General features: G+C 33.9%; 1 long non-coding RNA gene across 1 annotated transcript; it reads left to right on the top strand.

Annotated features, from left to right (window-relative positions):
- Nucleotides 480–2,275, top strand: LOC109850752. The gene is made up of 4 exons (XR_002249532.1): nt 480–524; nt 1,451–1,605; nt 1,822–1,969; nt 2,121–2,275. It is a non-coding gene; the product is annotated as an uncharacterized LOC109850752 (long non-coding RNA).

Below are 6,819 nucleotides of genomic sequence, written 5' to 3'. Positions count from 1 at the left end.
TGCAACTATAAAACTATATATCAGCACCATACCTTCCATCTTAATTAGGTAAAATTGTCTGTGCATTTGTGTTACTTAATTTCTGACTATATTTTATCTATACTGCATTTTCTTTTTCTGCAGTGGTTGCAGTATCTGATGGTCAAAAAGCATGGGAGATAGTAAGGGAAAGGCCTGATAGTATCGATGTAGTTCTCGCTGAAGTTGAGGTCCTGTTGATCTTGGGAACTAACCTCCTTTCTATGATAATGGATCATGAGGGCTGCAAGCACATTCCTGTGATAAGTATGATACCATGTCTCTTGAAATTATTCCAAGAGAAACATATACTTGTTGGTGTTCTGCAATCTCATCTTTTTTGTGTGTGTGTGTGTGTGTGTGTCATATATGCAGTGATGTCCTCCAATGACTCTGTCAACATAGTTTTCAACTGCATGCTGAAAGGCGCGGCAGACTTCCTCGTGAAGCATGTCCGTAAAAATGAGCTGAGGAACTTGTGGCAGCACGTTTGGAGGAGACAAACTGTATGTTGCCTTCAACCTTCAACCTTATGTGTAACTATTTTAGGGATAATTGCACTTAAGACCCCAGTGACAGTGCCATGAATTCAAAATAGTGGTGTCGCAGTATATATAAAAGACGATATTACTAATTTTCTCTCATATTAATACATAATAGGAAAACTTAATATAAGATACAGAAGATATATTAACTTTAATAAGATATATTCTCAAAAAGTACAACTACATTGTTGCAATTCACGCCCAAGTGTCATCATATTATGAAATTGTTGCATTATAGCCTCTTTCGAAATACTACTACATACATATTTTTCAATATTAGTTGCTGAGTCATTGTTCATCCATTGATCTCACATTCAATTTCGCATATGATTCTTTATAATTTCTGTTGTAACAACCTCTCTCTGTAGCTTCATAAACACCAGGCGATAGACCTACACCTACTTAATTGTTCATTTTACATTCTTAAAATAGGTTCTTAGGATTGGGTCATCGAAGGCTTGGCCCATTAGGGGTGATTCTCAAATGAACTACTACTCACTACTTACTTCTAGTGTAGTGTCATTAATAAGTGATAATCTGGTTTATACTAGGTTATTTTTTGATATAAGGTGGTATCACTTGATACCATCCTCTATAGGGTGTCTCCGCGGGTGATACCACCCCCACCCACAAAAAAAAACACTCCAGGTTAAATCCTCTCGATTCTTTTACACTCGGACTCATTATTTACGTCGAGGATATAAGAGTTGAAAAAAGGGACCATCTGGAACAAAATAATGAAACTACAGTACCAGCAAGTTCAAAATAGTTATACTATAGGGGATGCATCCACAATTGAGCCCTAACTATTAAGTAAACTCATGAAGTACTTATCACTCTTGTTATATTTTGGTATTGCTAATCACCGTCTTTTATAACTTTTCCAGTTAAATGATGGCATTGGCAATAAAGGTGTTCACCAAGATGATAATGCAATGAAAACATTTGAAGCTAATCCTCGAAAAGCAAAGCAACTAGTGGTGGATCAGTACCTCCAATGCATATCAATAAAGAAGACGGTGAGAAAGGGAGTGATGCCAAAGTAAGTTCTCTCAATTTTGTTATTTTACAAGGAAATAGCTTCCACACATAAGCTTGTTTTCCACATAAATATATATTGTTAGAAGAAACAATGACTTTGAGTAAAAGCTAAGCTTTGATTAGAAAGTACTGGAAAGAGTTTGTTATGTTTGATACACTGCTCCTAATTAGCTTATTCTTTCGTGTCATGTTTCTGATTAGTTATATTGTAGTGCAGAGTTCTTGTACAAAGTCAGATGTGGAAGTAGAGAGCGTGTGCAAACAAAGTAACATAGAGCCTCAGCGGAGAACATGCAAGGATTATTCTAATATAATTGAGACTATATGTCAGAATGATGAATGAAAGTTTGGATGAAATGCTGAAGGTACTGTTCTTCTGAGACTATATGTCAGAATGATGAATGAAAGTTTGGATGAAATGCTGAAGGTACTGTTCTTCATATTTCTTGTCAATATTTTATATTACCATTGCTATTTACAAAATTTAATGTGTGGCATTTGTTATGCTGGTTTCAGAATTTGCACCTCTCAATGGGGCATGCGTCGCAAATGATCAATTGATCGCAGAAGAGTAATCTTAGATACTGCAACTCAGAAGCAACTCATCAATTTGATCAGCACAATAGATAATCAGCAAGGGTGTAGTTATGAGCCAAGGGAAAATAGTGCAAAAAACGATAACCTTTATTATACTCAAGAAGTTGTATCGTGTGATGAGGAGTTCAGCTGCAGCCCAGATTCTACACCTTTACTGGACCTGTCATTGAGTAGATACAATCATAGTCATGTTGAAAAGAAAGAGAAGAATGAATGCAGGATTCTGAACCATTCGAGTTCTTCAGCCTTTTCACTGTGAGTGCACTTTTTTTTGTTTAAATATTTACAGTATGGAAAAGATTATGTGTATGAAGCACCTGTAAAGTTGTTGGAAAAGCATTTGCATTCAAGTAATATAGTGGGTTAATTTGCATTTTATTTTTATAACTACACGGTCTTGGTCCTCAGATGCAAACATATCACTGCAGCTCTACAAATCTCTTTGAATAATTGGGATACTTATTGATTTCATTGATATATTTGGAATATATTTTTCTTCCTGCAGGTATGATAGCAGGATACCAGTATCTACTTTTCTAGAAACTGGCAACTTAGAAACTCAGTATGAAGAAAATTGCAGTCCTTTGGTGATGCTGGTGCTGGTGATGACGATGAATAGAGATGAAAGATTGTGTCTTTCCCAAACTTTTATTTTAATTTGTTTTAGATAGTTTCATGTATTTTTCTTTGAAACAATTAGGATATTAACTTTTATTTTAATTTGTTTTAGATAGTTTCATGTATTTTTCTTTGAAACAATTAGGATATTAACTCTTGTTATTAGTATTGAATATTTGAGGATGATGGAATTTTATTTATTGATGTTATTAATGAATGAAATTTTTATTTTTCATTATTCATTAATGGGTATTTTTAATATATTTTTGTTGTGAATCTTAGTGTCAGGTTGAGAATAATATGATAGTTGCCTATGAATGAAAAATTTATTATTAATGTATATTAGAAATTTGTAGTCTACAATGACGATTTTATAAACCGTATTTTGTTCATCAACGAGGGGAAATCATCGTCGTTGATGGGGTTACTAATTACCCATTATGATAATTTTTTACGATGGTATCCAACCGTCATTAATTAGTCTTCAACGATGGGAAAATATCCCCGTAACTAATGGTAACGACGGAAAAAAATCCTCGTAACTAATAGTAATGATGGGAAAAATATTCCGTCACTGATGGTAACGACGGGAAAATATCCCCGTCGCTGATGGTAACGACGGTGATAATTACTGTCGTAAATATTAATGACGGTAATATGTTTCATCGTTATAGACTCTATAACGACGGGTAGTATATCCCTTCGTGACCCTTTAGCGAAGAGGGCTTCAACAACGGGTGACGAAGGGATTTTTTCCCGTCGTTAGCATACAATAACGAAGGTTTTCAGATCTTTAACGAAGGGAAACCCCTTCGTTAAAGATGTAATTTCTTGTAGTGCGGCTAGGCGGGCTCTTTTATAGAAGAGTCTGGAATGTTTGGATAAGATAGGCCCTTTTCTCAATCTCGTAGAGGGATCTATGAACTGCTTCAATTCTTGACTTCTTCAGCCTTCAGTCTATTCAGTGATTTGTCGAATAGATGAAGTTCTTCCGGTAATTTGAGGATAAAATTTAGCAATTTTCAATTTTATTTTTTTGAAAAATGGGTCCCACCTTCCTAGACAAAAATTTCTATCTATGAAGGTGGGACCCAATTTAAAAAAAATAAAATCGAAGAACCGTCTATAAAAAAGGTACATAGACGGTTTTTCGTCTAGGATGATTCATCCTAGACGTAATGTCATAGATAAAAAAAATTCGTTAATGTTTCTCGCATCCCAGACGAAAATTTTTCCATCTAGGATATTCCATCTAGGATGCTTCGATTTTTACTAGTGTAACTTTCCTACCTTGAAAACTTTTTTCCCCATAAAATACCCAAGGTTAAAAAAGATTTACCCTAGCTAATTGTTTTTGGGTGTCGAAGTTGAATATTTTCAGATTTTAGGATATTTTTGGGGAAAATATTTTTGGATATAAAAAGTAAAATTGGTGTAAATTTTAAAGGTATTTAAGTGCAAATAATCCTTTATTTATTTTTAGACTATCAGAAAAACTTCCATAACTTTGGAGGATTATTAGGGCTACATTCGGCCCGGATACGGCTTGGATGTGACACTTTTCATATCCATATCCACATACTCATCACGAATACTGATATATCTCGGTAAGAAAATTTTATATTCATATCCGATAAAAATCGGATATTGATACGGATTTACATGTGGATATATAAACGTATATGCATGTAGATACAAAACAGACATGAGAAAACTAGACAACATTAAAAAATATATAGTTCATGTGATACAAAAGAGTTCATTAATGTGTTCGCTATATCTAAAAAGCTAAGACTAGACATTTTATCATCAAAATTAATCTCAAATCAGCATAAGCAATGTATTTGGATATTTCGGATACGGATCTTGATATCTCACTACAAAACTATATCCATAATCATATCATATCGGTTGCGGATTTTAGTAACAATATCCATATTCTAACCGATACAATTATAAAATATTTTCTCAGATACAGATATGAATTAGCATCCCTAACAATTATCATATAACCCTCCATAACTTTTAAAATATGAGAAAACCCCCTTTAAGTTTAGGGATTATCAGAAAATCTCTTTAACTATAAAATTCTATGAGGATGTTCCATAAACAGAGTTAACCACAATTAATTTCATATGGTTAGGTAACATAGGCACATCCACTCTATGTAAAGTGGGGTGATCCCACTCAACATAGAAGGACTAGGACTCATACTCTTCCCAAAAATAAAAAATATACTTCAATTTTAAACATAATACATAGTGGAGATTAATGGGTATCATATGTCATATGAGAGGATTCCCTCATATACAATGATGTGGCACAATCTCCACCAAGTGAATAAAGTAGGAGAGAGAATGCCTCATAAATACACTTGGTGGAGATTGTTCCATAAAAAATTGGGGTTCATCTTGATAGAAGTTTTTTTTTCTTTTTTTTTTTTTGAAAAAAATAAAGTTAAAAGAATTTTTAGTAATAACCCCTAAATTTAATAAAGGTTGTTTATTGATATTTTAAAAGTTATAGGGAGTTACCTAATAAACGTCCATACTTCCAAGTTAAGAAGGGTTAATTTTAATTTACTTTTCAGAAAGCAACCCTCCACTGAGACCAAAGCTCATCATTGCGCTTTTTCCTGGACCCTTGTGAGGGGAGCAAAGCCAAAGCCAAAGACGGGAGACTCCCCACCGTCCATACATCCACCTTTCAATTCAACATCTTTTCTCAAAAGAGCGGGGGGAAATCATGGCAAAATAAAAGAAAAACAAAGGAGTAGGGAAAAGAGAACTAGATGAAGGCGTGGTCCTTTAAGGACGTGACAGGTGTCCGGGACTTTGAGTTTATCATTTGGTGTCAGGCGTTTGGAAAAAGTATGGGAAAGGAGTAATTTAATCCTGTGGTTCCCGAAAATTCCTACTGATGGGAAAACGATGGGACTGTCACTTTGGCCCACACTAACATGTCAATTTCAGATAAAGTGGTGAAGGGCATTTTCGCATATGTGATATCACCAAATTTAATGGATAATTAGTCTTTGTAAATTTGTTGCAACTTTAATCTTGCATATTACATCTTTTATTTAGTGGAAATTGTAAGTGGAGCGAAGGTTAATTTACAAGATACAAATTATTAGTTCTCAGGTTAAAGATGTTAGTTCATAACAAAGATTATCTGAGGTGAATCTTCAATTTTCGTTACTTATTGCCCTTAAAAAATTGCAAAGGTTGATGTACAAATACTAACTAAGAGCATACAATCACAAGAGATCTTGTTGGAAGAGTCACAATTATTAGTTTACTAATAATCAATTTAGAACTTATTAGAGAATGCTTTCGCATGAAAATTAGTGAATCTAGACTCATCAATTTAAATTTCAAAATTATGTTACATAAAATATATGCACAAAAAATTTGAGCACTTATTTACAATAGATGAGACATAAGATTCAAGACGAAAGAGGAATATCTTCGGAATCAATGCATGGGTGCCAATTGCAAATTAGAAGCATTTTATAGTGGTGCATCAGTTAAAAACCATAGATGGGTAACCTACAACTACCATGTCTTGATCTACATTACAACATTATTTTGGAAATTTTCATTTTCATTTTTTTTAATCTTTTTCTCGAATCCTTTAAGATTTGAAAACGTCAGCCAATTGAAGCCAGGACCACTAGTGATAGTAAAAGTAGTAGGCCAACTGCTCACAACTGTGACTGATGGAGCCTTTACTGAAGACTTGGATGCAATGTGACAACGCCTTTTAACCTTTCCCAAAATTTAAGGTTGTGACAAGTTTTGTGTGAGAGTTCCTGCCACTGCAGACCCGTTTTTCTAAGGGATAGATATTGATATTTATTGTTTATGTTTATGTTTTTTTCGAAAAGTTTGCCAATAAAAATGTTTAGTAGTCCTTTGCACTTGGGTAAACTTCACAATTGAGATCACGGTTGAGAGTTATGATTTTATAGTCTAATTGTTTATAAACAGGAAATGGAGGT

This window comes from Asparagus officinalis, chromosome 7 (genome assembly GCF_001876935.1).
Source record: "Asparagus officinalis chromosome 7, Aspof.V1, whole genome shotgun sequence".
NCBI classification, from domain to species: domain Eukaryota; kingdom Viridiplantae; phylum Streptophyta; class Magnoliopsida; order Asparagales; family Asparagaceae; genus Asparagus; species Asparagus officinalis.
This window is presented reverse-complemented; position numbering and strand designations above follow the sequence as displayed.